The 20,074-nt window shown below is 47.6% G+C and overlaps 2 long non-coding RNA genes across 2 annotated transcripts; both read left to right on the forward strand.

Moving 5' to 3' along the window:
- The first annotated feature begins 4,273 nt into the window (after window positions 1-4,273).
- On the forward strand, window positions 4,274-5,663 carry LOC134431799 (uncharacterized). Its single transcript, XR_010031107.1, has 3 exons — window positions 4,274-4,297; window positions 4,916-4,979; window positions 5,272-5,663. It is a non-coding gene; the product is annotated as an uncharacterized LOC134431799 (long non-coding RNA).
- On the forward strand, window positions 5,663-7,675 carry LOC134431798 (uncharacterized). Its single transcript, XR_010031106.1, has 4 exons — window positions 5,663-5,745; window positions 5,868-6,177; window positions 6,518-6,635; window positions 7,295-7,675. It is a non-coding gene; the product is annotated as an uncharacterized LOC134431798 (long non-coding RNA).
- Window positions 7,676-20,074: the final 12,399 nt, after the last annotated feature.

The raw sequence follows: 20,074 nt of genomic DNA on the forward strand, positions 1-20,074 counted from the left end.
TTTAAGGCTTCTGCTATAAATGCCTGTGAAGCTGTTGGCATTAATGCCATTCGCTCTAATGCTTCCTCAATAGTCCAATTTGCCCCTAAAGTAGCTAACACTCTTTGGGTTGCTGGATTGCTATTTTGCAAGGCACACCTGCTTCAATAGCGCCCTGCATCACCAGCCCGATCTATAGCAGTAGCTGTTCTATCGATAAAATTTCCAAATGATTCTTCCCTACCTTGTTTAATACCCATATAAGCCGGTAACCCTCCTGGCTCTTTAACCATGTCTATTGCAGCACGCACTAACCACATAGACTCTGAAAGTTTATCAGCTCCCAATATCATCTGTGCCTCTGTACATAAAAATGCCCCTAAGCCCATCAGCTCCTCTACTGTCACCCCATGTAATGGGTCTCCCTGGGCTCGTTGTACAGCAACCGATTCATTTACCAACGCGTGCCAATGGACGTTAAATAATAACTGCTGATGCTGAGTGAATATCAACCGAACTATTCCTCTTAAATCATTAGGACATAAAACCTGAGTATTAAAAAGATAATCTAACATTTGCTTAACAGGTTCACTTTTTACTCCAAACTGACTAACCGTAGAACGTAGCTGAGTTAACAGCTTCCAATCTAAGGGAGTATATTCTGCTATATTATGTGTAAGGTTCCCCTGTGCATCATACTGTGGTGTGTATGTAACTGGACATGCAAGACTAGAAGCTATTTCCACCGCTTCACCATCCCCCATTTGCATTACTTCTTTCGCCAAAGCAGCCCAAGCTTCCGTCCTCTGTTTAGCCATCTCCCCCCATGGATCACGGTGTGCCCCTGGGATGGGATCTGGCTCTTTAAGGGTGCTATGCTGCTGGCGCTTCGGTGCAGACACCGAGTTTTCGCGCGGGGAAGGCAGTGAAGCAGAGGCTGGCTCGTGCGGGGGAAGCGGGGGCCCCCCCTCCCCCGCTGGAGCTGACAGTGAAACCGGAGCCGACTCAAGCGGAGCCGGCCTGCGGGGGGCAATCCGCCCCCCCGCTGGAGCCGGCTCTGGCGGGGAAATGGGCCCTTCCCCCACCGAAGCTGTAACCGGAGCCGGCTCACTGAGGGGTAGCGGCGGAGGCAAGGCTGGCGGCGGAGGCGAAGCTGGCTTGCTCCCACCCCCACCATCCAACCCGCCTGAAGCTGGTGGCGGAGGCAAAGCTGGTTTGCTCTTACCCCCACCATCCGACTCGCCCTCCCCCTCTGACAGGAAAGGTGCAGACGGTTCCACTGCGCCTATAGAGAAATCCTCCACACCACTTTGCTGGGGACTCTTAGGCATAAGTACCTTAGTTACAGAAGGTGCCAGGGGATCATCTTCACGACCATACCCTATATTCCTCTTATGAGCTTCTGTTGCTCTTTCTGCTGCCTTTCTCTCAGAGACCTGCTGAAGTAACGTGTTATACACCACCTGCCATAACTTCCCGAATTTCTTTGCTGACTTATCATCGTCTAGTACTGTATCCCACAATATTTCCCCAAACTTTCTCCACTCTGATAACTCATGAACTGTATGAGGATTAGAAAAGATACCCTTAGCATGGCCATAAGCTAATAACCCTGGTAACTCCTTTTTTAAATCTATCCCTTTTATCCCACGCCGCTCTAAATAGGCGGTAAATAAATCATATGCCGCTTGCCTATCCATACCTATTAATCAGCGCGCCTGTTGCAGCTCTCCAGGCTCCGGCGGACACGTATTGGCTTAAGTCACAGTTGTGAACCTTAAGGGTGCTTCAAATTCCGGCACCATCCCAGCTGCAAGGACCCAAACCCAACTTCCTCGACCGTGGCATAATCCCTTTTTCTTTTAATCCGAGAAAAAGGGCAGAGATTCGGTTATGCCCGCATTCTCCACCATTTGTTGGCGGAAGGGAACCAGGACATCAATTTGATCATCACAGGCTCGATTTTATTGATCAGTACGGCGGGTTAAATACAGTTAATAATGAGCTTCATACATATTGCAAAAGTTGAGCTCAGGATTGGTCAGCTTACATATCAGCACCTACGCCTACTTCTACATTCCTATGGTTCTACTTTTGATACTTTCTACATATTCTTAGGATATATTCAGGACTAATCTCAACTCCCTATCCTCATGTTGCAGCAAGGTCACTGCTGACTCTTCCTTTCAGCTTGCTGATTACTGACTTTTCTCCTTCAGCTTAACCAGTGGCATTATGTCAGTGTGGCCTTTCTCAGCTAACCAATTATTAATAATACTCTCCACAAAATGTATTCATAAAAACAAATGTATAAATGGACAGTGTACATCAATATACATTATTAAATAGAAATGTGAACATTAATATAAAAAAAACATTTTTTAAAATATTTAATTTTTTTTTTAAAGAAATTGTTGGGGTTTTGTTTTGTTTTATCCTATTAGATTAGAGGCAGAAGTTTATTTTTCCTCTTCCTGGTTGTTTTGGGGCATTTATTTCAGAGCAGTTTTCGGCGGGGATCGCCCCTGTTCTTTTTGGCCGCCTTCCCTGCCCACAGCCCCGAGGCGCGCTGCGCCCCCGGCTGGGGCGGGCGGCAGTGCTGCTGCCTTGTGGGCAGAGCGCGGTACTGCAGCCCTGCACCGAGAGGCCGCCGCCTTGGGAGTGGCGCGTCGCAGATGTCGCGGACTTTTAATTGACCTTCTCAACAGGGCGGCGAAAAGGGCGGGGAAGTGGAGGACCGGGGTGGGTGTAACTGGACTGCCTGCATGGAAATACCGACCCCGGCGCAGCCCCGGTGGTATTTTCTGCGGCGTTTCAAGTGTACCTGATACGGGCCGCGGGCTCAGCGGCGCCGCGGGCGGGCGTATTTCAGCGGGTTTGTGACAGGCATCTGGGTAAACGCCTTGCTGTGCCAGGGTCCTCTCACGGCCGCTTTCCCGCCCTGAGGGAGCCGAGCCGGGCCAAATTGTTCCGAAGAGCCGAAGAGCCGAGGGTGGCCGACAACAGCCGACTTGATACAAAGAGGTGAGTGTGGCTGAAAACAGCCGAGTTTACCCGAAGAGCCCAGTGCAGCCGAAAATAGCCGAGTTGAGCCAAAGAGACGAGTTTAGCCGACAACAGCCGAGTTTCATCGAAGATCCTTGTGTAGCTGAACACAGCCGACTTGAAACAAAGAGCCGAGTGTAGCCAAACACAGCCGACTTGAGACGAAGAGCCGATGATAGCCAAGTGTAACCAATAGCCGAGTGTAGCCGACATTGGCCGCATTTAGACAAAGAGCCAAATATGACCGACTTTAGCCCAACCGGGCCGAGTTCAGCCGAAGAGCCGGAGAAGCCGAATTTAGACGAAAAGCCGAACCGAAACGATTTTAGACCTAAGCCGAACCAAGCCTAATTTAGCCGAGTTTATTTAAATAGAACCAAACGACGTCGCAGCGCTCTGCCTGCAGAGCGCCGGTGCAGACGGCAGGGGGCGGTGTATAAAGTGAGTATAAAATATCAACTATATATAAGAAGGAATAAAAAGCTCTGTGTCATGTGCAGCAGTAGAAAATTTCAGGCTCCCATGGAATAAATAGTTTTCTTTCAATCATTATAGTTTTGGGGTTTTTTTTACTCCCAGGTAGCCTGAAAGTTACTACTGCTGCTTTTTTATTCTAAAGCTAGAAAGGAAAACCAAGATTAGAAATACAAGAAAAAGAAAGGGAAAGGGAAGGGAAAAAAAGGAGAAAAAAAGGAAAGGAAAGAAAGCAGGAGAGCAGAAGGGAAGAAAGGGGTGAAAAACAGAATTAAAAAAAGAAAAAGAGTTGGAGGGAAAAAGAGAGGGCATTCGGGAGGAGCGGTGCTGCCTCAGGTCCTTCCCCGCCCTGGGGCGAAGGACCCGTTTGATGCCCGGGAGGGACTGCAGCTCCCGGTGGCAGGGGACGGAGCCGTGGCTGTCAGCCCGAGACTACAACTCCCCGCAGGCCCTGCTGCCGGCGCAGCGTGTGATGCAACGGCTATCACGGCACATGAGTGGCTGCCAGCCCGAGACTCCAACTCCCGGCAGGCCCTGCTGCCGGCGTGGCGTGTGACACAACGGCCGACGTGGCCCGGCATTTTTCTCTAAATCGGCAGTAAATACAGCTGAGTAAAATTAGCTTGGTTTTCTTCCTTCTTTTTTAACTGAATTGTTTTTATTAAAAATCTTATTTGAATATGTAGAAAAAGTGGGGATGTCCTGTAATATATCGTAGCTTTTCTTGTTTACAGGGTGCTCAGAAAACATGCGTCCCTTAGAGTCCCACAGAAACGTTCTCAGTGCGATCTCTATCAAGGTATGTATTTACAAATAAGTTATCCCTTTACATATTTGCCTGTGTACCTTTTCCTGTAATTCAGAGCTTGTGTTCTGTGGGTTTTATGATAAACCTGTAAAACATGTAAAAATGGTTTTGCAAGTCTGAATCGTTGAAGACAGCAATAAGTGGATTTAGAGCCTGTTCTTGAGCAGACCAAGGGAAAAAGTGTGACTTGGATGCTGAACTTGTCATTTTTCATTTGACTTGTCTTGAATTATTTAGGAATAGAGAGAACTAGAAAAAGAGAGAAATAGAATTGATTATTGAGCACTCCTCAAATGCTCACCATGGTTCAGTGTAGAGCCGAAGGGAAGGGTGATGGAACAGAGCTCTGTGCTTTAGAAGGAAATAAATTTAAACCTGATCTCCGCACAGAGCCTCACTATCTTCTTTTGTTTTAAAATACAAAATACGATTAGGAAGTGTTGGAAGTTAGTATTTTGGGAAAGAAACGGCAGTTCCACAGAACATTCCATTTCACAGAGGCTCTAGGAAGGATTCATGTTGTAACTGCTGTCACTGCAATCAGTTGGTGGTTCAGCCTTGAAACGTGCACTTGCCCTTCTATAAAGCACTGTTTTGTTTGCCTTTCAGTGCTATGAGTCTTGATAAAATGGAGAAGAGCCCAAGAGAAATTTTTCATCCCTTGATATAAAAGGTAGGAAGTGACTTTTTTTGGTTTGGTTCCTTTTCTTTATTATTTCCTGGAAATAAGAGTAATTAAGTATAGGTACTACTGGTTTGTTTCTTCCAGTAGCAGGTGATAAAAATAGCAGTAGTAATAGTAAAAATAATAATAGAAATAATAATAATAGTAATGTAATACTACTTAAACTGTCTTTATCCATTGGACTGGCCATTTCAAATCAAAACTTCTAAACACAAATCAAACCATCATCCTTGTAGAATTTTTCACAGCAGTGGGCTAAAGATCCTGGTTTTGTTGACAGGATTTATTGGTTCTGGAAGAACAAGAGGGAAGTACAAGCCTAACTACTTCTAGCTCACAGACCCGTCCAGTGAACCCAGCTTTGTGTTTTGGTGGGCTTGTGATGACTTTGAAATCAATTGCTCATTCCAGTAAAAAAAATTCATGTTTTTTTGAACGTGACAGCAGAAATAACTTTAGGCACCAACTGAATAATAATAGATCACCAGTTTAAGTTAAAAATTCATGCTATACTATCAAAATTTAAAGGTAAATTATTATGTATTAGGTGATGGTATAAAGTGTATGTTCTAATGTGTAATGCAAAGATACATACATACCTGAAAGTCCTTAGAGGAAACAAATTTTTATGTCTGCTGTTTGATTGTTTACCATACGATATTTGCCTTTATTTCCCAGGGATCAGTGAATTTTAACTTTGGAGTCCTCTTTGCTAAGGATGCTCAGCTTACAGATGATGAAATGTTCAGTAATGGTGAGTTTTCCACCTTCTCTTTAATTGCTATGCTGATCTGAATAAGAAAAAAAAAAAAACAAAAGCAAGAGAAAAAAAAGGATGGTTTATTATTTTTTACGCTGTTATGTTTGTTTCCTCAGTATTTGCTGCAGCTCTGCTTACCCAAGCTTTGGGTTCCTTCTGTCCCACTGGGAGTTGCCCAATTTGGTTGCATCTGGTGAAATTCACCCTGAGACCTTACAGAACCAGCTCCAACTACGTGAGAGCCATTTGCAGTTCTCTCCAGACACCTGGAGAATGGGCAACGTTTCTGAGGATCCGGCGAGCGTGCTTCTGTCAAAACTCAGTCTGTGAAATTCCTGGGGAAAACCCTTCTGTGTCCTGAAGGGTTCAAACTCTGGTGAGGATCCAGTTATCAGGTGCTCACCTGGATGGTTCCTGCTCCCAAAGGTAACACTTGTACTCTTGCCCTGTAGTTTACATCTATTGTATTTTTGTTATTTTGCAAGATTTTTTGTCTTTGCAAAATATTGTGCATTTCACTCTTTGGAACCTCTCAGATGGTTCTTTGGTGCAGCACCACCCCATGGGACACTTGGCTGCTGTCCTGAAGGGGTTGGTCACTAGAATTGTAAATCCTGGAGAGTTTATAAGTCTTCTGTCCTCAGGGAGGTGTCATGCTTTGTTTACTTTTGTTCTGTTGGTTAGGCGCTGCTTCTCGTTGCAAGTATGAATTTCAAACTGCCCTGTTCTTATTTTAACTGTTTTCCTGGTTCTCTCCGCCCGGCAGGGAAAGACTCTCGTATCCTTGTCGTCGGGCTCAGTGCTGTCCAAGAAGATACAGAGACTACAAAAACCATAAGAAGCAAAATACGACTGCAGGGAAAAGAAGCTGGAGAGAACAGAAGGTGATATTGTTATCCTTACCCTGTATTAGTAACATCCGCTGTGCTTTGATGCTGGCAGCTGCCAGGGGCTTGTTAGCTCTTTGTAGGCAGATGTAGGTGTTCACTTGTAGGTTTTTTCTCTGGACAAGGCAATTCAAAGTTTGCTAAGCTTATATTTGCAAATTACTCTCTAGCACAGTCCAGCATGACATTTTTGAATGTTGTAAAAATACCGTGTTACTTGGAAATTGCTAATGAAGAGAAGCTTTAGGGAAAATAAGATTTCAGGGTTGGAAGATGTGAGAAGAATTTTGTGGGGATGTTAGACTGAAGTAAAGCACACTTGAAGCTGGACTGGCACGCTGGCAGGTCCCCTATTAAACAGTAGTGCTGAGATTAGCCTGGGGGTTGCCCATTGTTTCTGTAGAAATCAATGTTTCCTGGTCTTCAGAGGGAAGCTGCTTTGAAAAGCTGGAAGGTGCAGCATGCTGACAATCCCCGTGCTTTGGATTAAAAGTAGATTTCAGAAGGGTCCTAAGCTTTTGTCTTTTCCTAGAAGTCGATGTAATCCTGTCAAGGAGTTTTTAGTTCTGTGTTGCCATGTCATCCATCAGAGCCCTGTTGTACTAATCATCATACAGGTACAAAACAACAAATCAGACCCTGTCCCAAGCACTTAGAGCCCAGAACACGATTTCCTCGGGCTGCCATTTGTGTGCCATCGGTACTCACCGTGGAAGGGAGCTGGGGATTGTTGCAGCTGTTGGGAACAAACCGCTTCTCGTCACACAGAAATGGAATTGGGACGACGCCTCGGCCAGCCCCTCTCTGCCATCGTCTCCTGAATCTGCAGCAGAGCAGTTCCAGTCCATCCAGGCATGTGTAATCCAGTTCCTGATGATCTGAGCACACAGAGAAGCACTCAGCTGCTGTGGGGGGCTCACGGAAGGCAGAGTGTGCATTGTCATCTTCCTGAACCTACAGACAAATCAAAGTGAGAAGCCACAGCGTGGAAATCAGTCGCATATATGCTAAATAAAACTTGCAGATTTTTTTAAGAATTGTTGTTGCTTGTTCTTTGTTGTGCTTCAGTGCTTAGAAAACCTCCCTTTAAAATCAGTTCAGTTCATCAGTTGAACCTTTGTTTGCAGACCCTCACTGAGCAGAATTCATTGCAGACTCAGTGCACGCTGTGCCGGCCTCCTGGGAGTGTGAGGAGCTCATGTGTGCTACTTTTTGCTTTAGGACGCTCTAAGGTATTTATTCCTTTTGGGATACATGATGAGAATTCCCAAGAGAGGTAGTTATAAGGTATGACATCGAGAAAAAGCCTGTGTGGTTGGAATGTTGTTGCTGTCAAAAGTTACTTTTTTCTTAGCCAGTAGTTAGCTTTTTGCTTTATTTTTGTGGTATCAGTATTTTATTGTTTAAAAAATTGCTTCAAAATAACTTCAGTGGCTGACCATCAGTACCTTGTTCAGATTTGCCTATTTGCTTGTAGCTAAAGTGTTCACATCTTGTTTATCATTCTATTTAAGAAACTGCTGCCCAGCCAACTAATAACTGAATATCTATCTGTCTGGGACATTGGGAGAGGATTTAGGTAATATCTTTGTTTCCAGAAAGAAGTGGTAGTGTAGTTTCCAAATAGAGGAGAAGGGGGTGAAGACTTGGGGCTCTGATGCCGTTGGGGCGCCCCAAGGTCCCCAGCAGAGGGAGTCCCACTGGGGTGCAGGAGCAGGTGTGTTCTCATGTAATATAGAATAAATTATAAATATAAATATGAAAATTATAAACATGAAAATATTTTTAAAATCGTTACATAAAACAGGCTTTTTTTATTTGTCAATAGGCAGGGTTTTGATTATAAAAATTATAAATACAAATAATATGAAGGTACAAATGTAAGTATAGGAATATATCATAAATAAATACAGATATATATATATATATAAAAAGTTTAAAAACAAGAAAAAATTAGTTGTAGCAGTAGAAATGATACATAAATAATAATTTAAATCCATTTCTAGAATTTGATGTATATTATATGTAATTAATAATACACTGCATCAAAAGAGACTCTAAATATAAATGTGCATATAATTATACTAAATATAAAAATATTTCAATATCGTTTGAAAGAAGGTGGTTTTTTGTAATTATTTGGCTAGAGATGGGGGTTTTATTTTGAATAAAAGAAGTATTATAGAAATATAAATCTAAATATAGAAATATACAGTCAATATAGAAAGATATTTATAAAAACACGAACGAACGACGCCTCCTTCGGCCGAATGGAACGAGCTCAGCCGAACCAAGGCGAGACCGGCGGAACCTGACGGCCTCGAGCGAACCGAGGCCAGGCTTGCGAGGCTGCCTGAACCGAGCCGAGCTCAGCCGAACCGAGCCCGCTGCTCTCGTGCGCGCTAATTAGCGCGAGTGCGGTCACAGCCCAATGAGCTCCTGTGCCACGGCGCGCTCCCGATCGTGTCCGTGCGATGGCTGGGCCGCCCGCGGGACGCGGCAGCAGGAGAGCCCCGAGCCGGGCGAGTTTAACGTGAGGCGGCGCCGCTTGCCCACCCTCAGGGAACCGAGCGGAGTCGCGTCGAGCGCACTGAGCGGCTCCGAGTTCGGCCGAAGCGAGGCGAGCCGAGCCGCGCCGAACGTACAGAGCGGCTCCGAGTTCGGCCGAAGTGAGGCGAGCCGAGCCGCGCCGAACGTACAGAGCGGCTCCGAGTTCGGCCGAAGCGAGCCGAGCCGCGCCGAGCGCAGAGAGCGGCTCCGAGTTCGGCCGAATCGAGCCGAGCCGCGCCGAAGAGGCGAGTACAGCCGAATGCAGCCGACAATAGCCGAGTTTAGCCGTTTACAGCCGAGTTTAGCCGAGCAGCTGTGAGCCTTGAGGTGAGCGTGCATCACTGCCGGCTTGGGATTGAGTGAAATGCACTAAGGAAACCAGCTTTGGGGAGGGAGGCAGGGAAATCCTCTCCTAACGTTTACCAATTCTTCCGTCAAACTCATCACGGCAGGACAGCGTGAAGACTGAAAGTGTAAGAAGATGTGGAGGGAAACAGAGAATCTGACAGGAGCATCAAATGCACAAGTGCACGAATTTTGCTTTTTGCTTGGATGTAAATTCAGAAGTTTTAAGGAATTTGGGAAGAAGAAGGGACATTTCAGAAGGAGAAGAAGTTGTTGTTACAGTCCTGGCAAAATCTTTTGTTCTAGCTAATAAAAGAAGTTAGTTTAAAAAACAAAAAAAAAAGTGGTTTTTTTTTTTCTTCACTGTTGTATTCATTGGTGGTATATGGTGTGTTGTTTTATTTCTTGGTGTTATTAACTCTGTGTAAATTGTTTTTTGAGTGAAGCTAACTTTGGATGGGTTGTTTTGTATTTGAGGTAGGATTAATTTCAATAGGTTTCTTTCATAGACTTCTGATCGGTATTACCGGGATTTTGGTTTTGTTTACTGTATGCATGAACATAGAGATTTGGTAGGGCCAGTTGGGCTGCTGGAGTTTTGGGTGTGAATTTATTAGATGGCTTTTGTTAAACACAGAATAATTATATAAGGTAACAGCAAATTACTCAATTACCCAATTTATCCAGCTATGTAACCTTACCACAAAGTTTTATATCTTGCCAGTTTTCTCTTCTTCTGCTCCAAGTAGTTGTTGCAAAAAAGAAAGTACTGCTATTTTTCTGAAGAGTTTTCTTCTATAACAAGCCCTTTACTCCCCTTGAATCTGAGTCAGAGCTAAACAGCTGCAGCTGCTCTGAGGGCTTGGTGGGATTAGCCCCCTCCCTTTTCCTGGGTGGCATGGGAACGAGAGGCAGGCACCATCAGGGGTATATTAACCCCAGCCGTGGCTGAGGGGCTTCATTCCCTCTCTGGGATGTGTTGGGGTAAGAGCTCTCCTCTCATTTCAGCGAAGAGGCTCTTTCAGCTCGTCTCAGCTTGTTTTCAGCAGGTGTTTCTGGGCACCTAAAGCACAGAGGCTTGGAAGATTCTGTGAAGAAAACAGCATAGAACACAGGGAATATTTAGGTTTGTGATTTTGGGTTTTGTGTTTAGGGGTGGTAAGGTGCCTTTGTAATTTTTGGTTTTGCTCTGGTTTTTTTTTTTGGTTGGATTGTTTTTGGTGGAATTTTTGGTTTCTTAGATTTTCTTTTTGGGGTTTTTGGTTGGTTTTCGTTGCTTTCTTTGATTATTTGGTGGTTTCTGTATTTTTTTTTTTTTTTTGTGGGGATTAAGGTGTTTTTGGGTTTTTGGGGTTTTTTTTTTTTTGTTGTTTGTTTTTTTTTTTTTTTTGTTCTTGTTGTTTAATTGAGGAGTGAGACTCCCTGGAATTCCAAACAGTGTCAAGCACAACAAATTTCAGCAGATTCATCATGTCTTAAGAGGCATCTGCCCAGTGTCCAAGATGATGTTTGAGATTGAGGCTTCTGATGAGTTGAGGATTGTGATGGAGAGAGGGAGGGAGAGCAGGTATCCAGCTAGGAGTTATCATGGATGGAGGGAGGTTTGCAGGCAGCAGGGTGAGAAAGGGTGTTTATTTATTTATTTGAGGGCCCCCCCACACAAGGCTGTTCAGAAGCCTAGCAGAGGCATTGCCATGTCTTGCAGCACACAAGGTCATCCACTGCACTCACAGCAATGCCATTTAACTTTGCCTTTCTCTTACCCAGGTGCCACCCCTAATGAAGGCCACAGCCTTGGAATCAGGATGAAGCTGGAGCCTGAGGGAGCCAGGCATACTCAGGAGAGGGCAAGTAGCTGCCTTGCAGGGATTTGGCCCGCATAACTCTGGACTCACACTTTGGTTTTGGTTTTCTTTCTTGTAGCTAACACCTGACAGACACCAGCCCCGGTGCCAGCAGGACCTTTCCAGGTGACGAGGTGGCCTTTCTATGCACCTGACACAGACTGGCATCCCCAGATGTTTGAGAGATAAGTAGAGGGCTGTGACCCACAGTGGGGATGAAGGCATGGTGCTGGTTTGGGAATTACTGGGAGGGGTTTTTGAGTCCAATTTGGAAATGGGGGGTGTTCATGAAGTGGCCCCTTAGGCCCCATAATAGCCATGTCTCACTTTTGATCCCAGTGCTGAGGTGCACAGGGCAGAGCAGTCCAGGTGTGTCTCGTGTCACTTGTCTGTTGTGCATTATGTGTTGTTTGTGTACCCCATGTCTTTTACCTTAGGGGGGCCTGTCAGAAACCTTGGCATCATTGTTAGCATCTGTGATCTCTGCATTCCTTGGCCTGGCAGCCAGGCCATAGAACTTTTGACTGGGGAGCTGAGACAGGCATCAGACTCTCTTCTCTCTTTGGAAGCATCCAGTCAGATGTCTTGTCAAGTCTTGTTCTGAGCTGTAGGGACAGCTATGCCCCACCTGGATCCATTATGGTGGATTAGGACTTGTAAAAATGTGAAGGCAGGCAGAGGATTCTGACCATAGGATTCCTAGGCATCGATCTTTGCTGTTCTTGGAATAAATCCTTCAGTTAACATCTTCTTCCTCCAGGGTTCTCTGAGCCTCCTCAGCTGACCGTCAGTTTGAACTCAGTCATCTCCTTTTGCATTCTCTCAGTCCTTGCAGCCATTTTCCTTGCCAAGAGATTTCTGTTCCTGTTGTGTCCCCGTTGTCTGTCCTGTCCTGTCCTGCCTGTCCTGTGTCACGGGTGTCAGCACACGTATGTGCCGGAGCTGCTCTGCCCTGCCGCACAGCCTGGTGCGATAGGAGAGGGCCCGGGGACTTGGAATGTGTAATGTGGGGTGTAGTTGGACTCTAGGTGGGATTTGTAGATGGACACAGGATATCTGGAGCTCTTCACTTATCATGCAACAGTTTGACTCTTGTCCTAACTTTTTTCTTCAGATTGAGATGGATTAAATCTGTGCCCGAGGGCCCCGTCCCGGGTGAGGGGATTGCCCCGAGCAGGTGAGGCCTCATTTGTCTCTGCCGCAGAAGTTTGTATGGTGACTGTGTTACAGCACTGTTCTTTGTCTTTCTTTTAGGAAGTCAATCTGGATGCCAGCAGCCAAGGTGAGCAGCGGAGAGAAGTGGTTGTTATTGCTCAGCTCTCAAGCACAACAATTTTTCAGCAGATTGATCGTGTCACAAGAGAGATGTGCCCAGTGTCAAGGATGATGTTTGAGATTGAGGCTTCAGGTGATTGAGGATTGTGACTGGGAGAGGGCGGGTGATCAGGTATCCAGTTAGGAGTTCTTGGGAGGGGGTTTGCAGGCAGCAGGGTGAGAAAGGGTGTTTATTTGAGGACCCTCCCACACAAGGCTGTTCAGAAGCCTAGCAGAGGCATTCCCATGTCTCGCAGCACACAAGGTCATCCAGTGCACTCACAGGAATGCCATTTAACTTTGCCTTTCTCTTACCCAGGTGCCACTCCTAATGAAGGCCACAGCCTTGGAATCAGGATGAAGCTGGAGCCTGAGGGAGCCAGGCACACTCAGGAGAGGGCAAGTAGCTGACTTGCTGGGATTTGGCCCACATAACTCTGGACTCACACTTTGGTTTTGGTTTTCTTTATTGTAGCTGACCAAGAGGCTCATAGACGCTCACGAGGCCCTCCGAGGCAGACTCATTTCAGGTGCAACGTGGATCCACGTCACCGATCATCCAAAAGATAAGTTGAGGGCCACGGCCTGGAGATGAGAGAATAGTGGGTTGGTAGTTCTTGGGGCAGATTTAGAAATTAGCAAAGGGAAAAGCATTCTTCTCCAAGGGCCTTTTAGGACAGCTAAAGGGAGAGGCTCTACTTTTGATGGCAGCTTTCAGGTGGGCAGTGCAGAACAGCTCCGGTGTGTGCCGTGTTCCCTAGTGTCTTTGGGGTCCCTTTTGCCCTCTTCCCTCGAGACCCTCACCACAAGCATGATGTGTCGTGTTTCATGTCCCCCTGTTTGTCACGTTCTGTGTCACGGGTGTCTGCGGGTATTTGTGCCGGAGCTGTTCTGCCCTGCTGCATGGCGTGCTTCAGTACGACAAACCATGGGGAGTTGGAATTTGTGGCGTGGGCTGTACTTGGGCTCTAGATGCTCTTCCTAGCTTGATATAAGGTGTTTGCAGCTTTTGAGTTATCCTGGTGGTGTTTGACATATGTTCTAACTTTCTTTCAGGTGCAGATGCATTCCATGTGTGGCAGAGGGTCAGGGTTAGGAGGTGCCGGGCCTTCTTAGGAGCGCGGTGAGTAGCAGAGTGGTGGGGTTTTGGCCGATGCGGTGCCAAGGTCAGGCACTGATGTTTGGTTCTCTTTAATACAGCTGTCTGCGAGACCCCAGCCCGGTGCCAGCAGGACCTTCCCAGCTGACGAGGTGGCCTTTCTTTGCACCTGACACAGACTGGCGTCCCCAGATGTCTGAGAGATAAGTAGAGGGCTGTGACCCACAGTGGGGATGAAGGCATGGTGCTGGTTTGAGAATTACTGGGAGGGGTTTTTGAGTCCAGTTTGGAGGGGGGGGTGTTCATTAGGTGGCTCGTTAGGCCCCATAAATACAAAGTCTCACTTTTGATCACAGTGCTGAGGTGTGCAGCAGGGCAGAGCAGTCCCGGTGTGTCTCGTGTCACTTGTCTGTTGTGCATTGTGTGTTGTTTGTGTATCTCCTGTCGTTTACCTTAGGCCTTTGAGGGCCCTGTCAGTACGCCTGGCATCATTGTTAGCATCTGTGATCTCTGCATTCCCTGGTCTGGCACCCGGGCCACAGAACTTTTTACTCGGGAGCTCAGACAGGCATCAGCCTCTCTTCTCTCTTTGGAAGCATCCAGTCAGGTGTCTTGTCAGGTCTTCTTCTGAGCTGTACGGACAGCTATGCCCCACCTGGATCCATTATGGTGGATTAGGACTTGTAAGAATGTGAGGGTAGGCAGAGGATTCTGACCATAGGATTCCTAGGCATCGATCTTTGCTGTTCTTGGAATAAATCCTTCAGTTAGCATCTTCTTCCTCCAGGGTTCTCTGAGCCTCATCAGCCGACCATCAGTTTGAACTCAGTCATCTTTTGCGTTCTCTCAGTCCTTGCAGCCATTTTCCTTGCCAAGAGATTTCTGTTCCTGTTGTGTCCCCGTTGTCTGTCCTGTCCTGTCCTGCCTGTCCTGTGTCACGGGTGTCAGCACACGTATGTGCCGGAGCTGCTCTGCCCTGCCGCATAGCCTGGTGCGATAGGAGAAGTCTTGGAGACTTGAAATTTGTAATGTGGGGTGTAGTTGGACTCTAGATGGGATTTGTAGATGGACACATCATATCTGGAGCTCATCAGTTATCCTGCAACAGTGTGACTCTTGTCCTAACTTTTTTGTCAGTTTCAGATGGATTAAATCTGTGCCAGAGGGCCCCATCCCGGGTGAGGGGATTGCCCCGAGCAGGTGAGGCCTCGTTTGTCTCTGCAGCAGAAGTGTATGTGGTGACTGTGTTACAGCACTGTTCTTTGTCTTTCTTTTTAGGAAGTCAATCTGGATGCCAGCAGCCAAGGTGGGCAGCGGGGAGAAGTGGTTCTTATTGCTCAGCTCTCAAGAACAACAATTTTTCAGCAGATTCATTGTGTCACAAGAGGGATCTGCCCAGTGTCAAGGATGATGTTTGAGATTGAGGCTTCAGGTGAGTTGAGGATTGTGACTGGGAGAGGGAAGGTGATCAGGTATCCAGTTTAGGAGTTCTTGGGAGGGGGTTTGCAGGCAGCAGGGTGAGAAAGGGTCTTTATTTGTTTATTTGAGGGCCCCCCCACACAAGGCTGTTCAGAAGCCTAGCAGAGGCATTGCCATGTCTTAGAGCATGCAAGGTCCTCCACTGCACTCACAGCAATGCCATTTAACTTTGCCTTTCTCTTACCCAGGTGCCACTACTAATGAAGGCCACAGCCTTGGAATCAGGATGAAGCTGGAGCCTGAGGGAGCCAGGCACACTCAGGAGAGGGCAAGTAGCTGACTGGCTGGGATTTGGCCCACATAACTCTGGACTCACACTTTGGTTTTGGTTTTCTTTATTGCAGCTGACCGAGAGGCTCACAGGCCATCACGGGGCCCTCCGAGGCAGACTCATTTCAGGTGCAACGTGGATTCCCCTCACCGATCATCTACAAGATAAGTCAGGGCCCACGGCCTGGAGAGTATCAGGTTGGGAGTTCTTGCGCCAGATTTAAAAATTGGCAGTGGGAAAAGCAATCTTCTGCAAGGGTCTCTTAGGACAGCTAAAGGGAGAGGCTCTACTTTTGATGGCAGCTTTCAGGCGGGCAGTGCAGAGCAGCTCTGGTTTGTCTGGTGTTGTCTCGTGTGCCGTGTTACCTGGTGTGTCTTTGGGGTCCTTTTTGCCTTTTCCCCTCAAGGCCCTCACCACAAGCATGATGTGTCGTGTTTCATGTCCCCCCTGTTTGTCACGTTCTATGTCACGGGTGTGTGCACACATTTGTGCCTGAGCTGTTCTGCCCTGCTGCATGGCCTGCTGCAGTAGGACAAGCCTGGGGAGTGGGAATTTGTCATGTGGGCTGTACTTGGGCTCTAGATGCTGTTCCTAGATTGACATAAGGTGTTTGCAACTTGTGAGTTACCCTGGTGGTGGTTGACATATGTTCTAACTTTTTTTCAGGTGCAGATGCATTCCGGGTGTGGCAGAGGGTCAGGGTTAGGAGGTGCCGGGCCTTCTTAGGAGCGCGGTGAGTAGCAGAGTGGTGGGGTTTTGGCCATTGCGGTGCAAAGATCAGGCACTGATGTTTGGTTCTCTTTAATCTAGCTGTCTGAGAGACACCAGCCCGGTGCCAGTAGGACCTTCCCATCTGACGAGGTGGCCTTTCTTTGCACCGGAGACCCGCATCCCCAGGTGTCTCAGAGATAAGTAGAGGGCGACGACCCAGAGTGGGGATGAAGGCATGGTGCTGTTTCAGGTATTACTGGGCGGGGTTTTTGATTCAGCTTTGGAGGTGGGGCGTGTTCATGAGGTGGCCCCTTAGGCCCCATAAAAGCCATGTCTCACTTTTGATCACAGTGCTGAGGTGTGCAGGGCAGAGCAGTCCCGGTGTGTCTCGTGTCACTTGTCTATTGTGCATTATGTGTTGTTTGTGTATCCCATGTGTTTTACCTTTGGGGGGCCTGTCAGAAACCTTGGCATCATTGTTAGCATCTGTGATCTCTGCATTCCCTGGCCTGGCACCCAGGCCATAGATGCGATTCTGATACCTGTCTGAGCTCCCCAGTCAAAAGTTCTCTCTTTGGAAGCATCCAGTCAGGTGTCTTGTCAGGTCTTCTTCTGAGCTGTACGGACAGCTATGCCCCACCTGGATCCATTGTGGTGGATTAGGACTTGTAATAATATGAGGTTAGGTACAGCATTCTGACAGTAGGATTCCTAGGCATCCATCTTTGCTGTTCTTGGAATAAATCCTTCAGTTAGCATCTTCTTCCTCCAGGGTTCTCTGAGCCTCATCAGCTCACCATCGGTCTCAGCTCGGTCATCTCCTTTTGCATTCTCTCAGTCCTTGCAGCCATTTTCCTTGCCAAGAGATTTCTGTTCCTGTTGTGTCCCCGTTGTCTGTCCTGTCCTGTTCTGCCTGTCCTGTGTCACGGGTGTCAGCACACATTTGTGCCGGAGCTGCTCTGCCCTGCCGCATAGCCAGCTGCAATAGGAGAGGGCCCGGGGACTTGGAATTTGTAATGTGGGGTGTGGTTGGACTCTAGATGGGATTTGTAGATGGACACATCATATCTGGAGCTCATCAGTTATCCTGCAACAGTGTGACTCTTGTCCTAACTTTTTTTTCAGATTGAGATGGATTAAATCTGTGCCAGAGGGCCCCATCCCGGGTGAGGGGATTGCCCCGAGCAGGTGAGGCCCCATTTGTCTCTGCAGCAGAAGTGTTTGTGGTGACTCTGTTACAGCACTGTTCTTTGTCTTTCTTTTTAGGAAGTCAATCTGGATGCCCACAGCCAAGGTGAGCAGCAGAGAGAAGTGGTTGTTATTGCTCAGCTCTCAAGAACAACAATTTTTCAGCAGATTCATCGTGTCACAAGAGGGATCTGCCCAGTGTCAAGGATGATGTTTGAGATTGAGGCTTCAGGTGAGTTGAGGATTGTGACTGGGAGAGGGAGGGTGATCAGGTATCCAGTTAGGAGTTCTTGGGAGGGGGTTTGCAGGCAGCAGGGTGAGAAAGGGTCTTTATTTGAGGGCCCCCCCACACAAGGCTGTTCAGAAGCCTAGCAGAGGCATTCCCATGTCTCGCAGCACACAAGGTCATCCACTGCACTCACAGGAATGCCATTTAACTTTGCCTTTCTCTTACCCAGGTGCCACTCCTAATGAAGGCCACAGCCTTGGAATCAGGATGAAGCTGGAGCCTGAGGGAGCCAGGCACGCTCAGGATAGGGCAAGTAGCTGACTTGCAGGGATTTGGCCCACATAACTCTGGACTCACACTTTGGTTTGGTTTTCTTTATTGCAGCTGACCAAGAGGCTCACAGGCCATCACAGAGCCCTCCGAGGCAGACTCATTTCAGGTGCAGCGTGGATTCCCATCACCGATCATCCAAAAGATAAGTCGGGGGCCTTGGCCTGGGGATGAGAGAATAGTGTTTTTGGAGTTCTTGGGACAGATTTAAAAATTGGCAGTGGGAAAAGCAATCTTCTGCAAGGGCCTCTTAGGACAGCTAAAGGGAGAGGCTCTGCTTTTGATGGCAGCTTTCAGACGGGCAGTGCAGAACAGCTCTGGTCTGTGTCGTGTTGTCCGGTGTGCCGTGTTCCCTAGTGTGTCTTTGGGGTCCCTTTTGCCTTCTCCCCTCGAGGCCCTCACCACAAGCATGATATGTCGTGTTTCACGTCCCCCTGTTTGTCACGTTCTGTGTCACGGGTGTGTGCTCACATTTGTGCCGGAGCTGTTCTGCCCTGCTGCATGGCCTGCTGCAGTAGGACAAGCCTGGGGAGTTGGAATTTGTAATGTGGTCTGTACTTGGGCTCTAGATGCTGTTCCTAGATTGACATAAGGTGTTTGCAGCTTGTGAGTTACCCTGGTGGTGGTTGACATATGTTCTAACTTTTTTTCAGGTGCAGATGCATTCCGGGTGTGGCAGAGGGTCAGGGTTAGGAGGTGCCGGGCCTTCTTAGGAGCGTGGTGAGTAGCAGTGTGGTGGGGTTGTGGCCGATGCGGTGCCAAGGTCAGGCACTGATGTTTGGTTCTCTTTAATGTAGCTGTCTGAGAGACACCAGCCCTGGTGCCTGTAGGACCTTCCCAGCTGACGAGGTGGCCTTTCTTTGCACCTGACAGGGACCAGCATCTCCAAATGTCTGAGAGATAAGTAGAGGGCTGTGACCCACAGAGGGGATGAATGTGGGTTGCTGGTTTGGGAATTACTGGGAGGGGTTTTTGAGTCCAATTTGGAGGTGGGGGGTGTCCATGAAGTGGCCCCTTAGGCCCCATAAAAGCCATGTCTCACTTTTGATCACAGTGCTGAGGTGTGCAGGGCAGAGCAGTCCCGGTGTGTCTCATGTCACTTGTCTATTGTGCATTGTGTGTTGTTTGTGTATCCTGTTTCTTTTACGTTAGCCTTTGAGGGGCCTGTCAGACACCCAGGCATCATTATTGGCATCTCTGATCTCTGCATTCCTAGGCCTGGCACCCAGGCCATAGATGCGATTCTGACACCTGTCTGAGCTCTCCAGTCAGAAGTTCTCTCTTGTTCTCTCTTTGGAAGCATCCAGTCAGATGTCTTTTCAGGTCTTGTTCTGAGCTGTAGGGACAGCCGTGCCCCACCTGGATCCATTTTGGTGGATTAGGACTTGAAAGAATGTGAGGGCAGGCAGAGGATTCTGACCATAGGATTCCTGGGCATCGATCTTTGCTGTTCTTGGAATAAATCCTTCAGTTAGCATCTTCTTCCTTCAGGGTTCTCTGAGCCTCATCAGCTGACTGTCAGTTTGAACTCAGTCATCTCCTTTTGCATTCTCTCAGTCCTTGCAGCCATTTTCCTTGCCAAGAGATTTCTGTTTCTGTTGTGTCCCCGTTGTCTGTCCTGTCCTGTCCTGCCTGTCCTGTGTCACGGGTGTCAGCACACGTATGTGCCGGAGCTGCTCTGCCCTGCCGCATAGCCTGGTGCGATAGGAGAGGGCCCGGGGACTTGGAATGTGTAATGTGGGGTGTAGTTGGACTCTAGGTGGGATTTGTAGATGGACTCATCATATCTGGAGCTCATCAGTTATCCTGCAACAGTTTGACTCTTGTCCTAACTTTCTTTTCAGATTCAGATGGATTAAATCTGTGCCAGAGGGCCCCATCCCAGGTGAGGGGATTGCCCCGAGCAGGTGAGGCCCCATTTGTCTCTGCAGCAGAAGTGTGTATGGTGACTGTGTTACAGCACTGTTCTTTGTCTTTCTTTTAGGAAGTCAATCTGGATGCCAGCAGCCAAGGTGAGCAGCGGAGAGAAGTGGTTGTTATTGCTCAGCTCTCAAGCACAACAATTTTTCAGCAGAT

Source organism: Melospiza melodia, chromosome Z, assembly GCF_035770615.1.
Source record: "Melospiza melodia melodia isolate bMelMel2 chromosome Z, bMelMel2.pri, whole genome shotgun sequence".
Lineage (NCBI taxonomy): Eukaryota > Metazoa > Chordata > Aves > Passeriformes > Passerellidae > Melospiza > Melospiza melodia.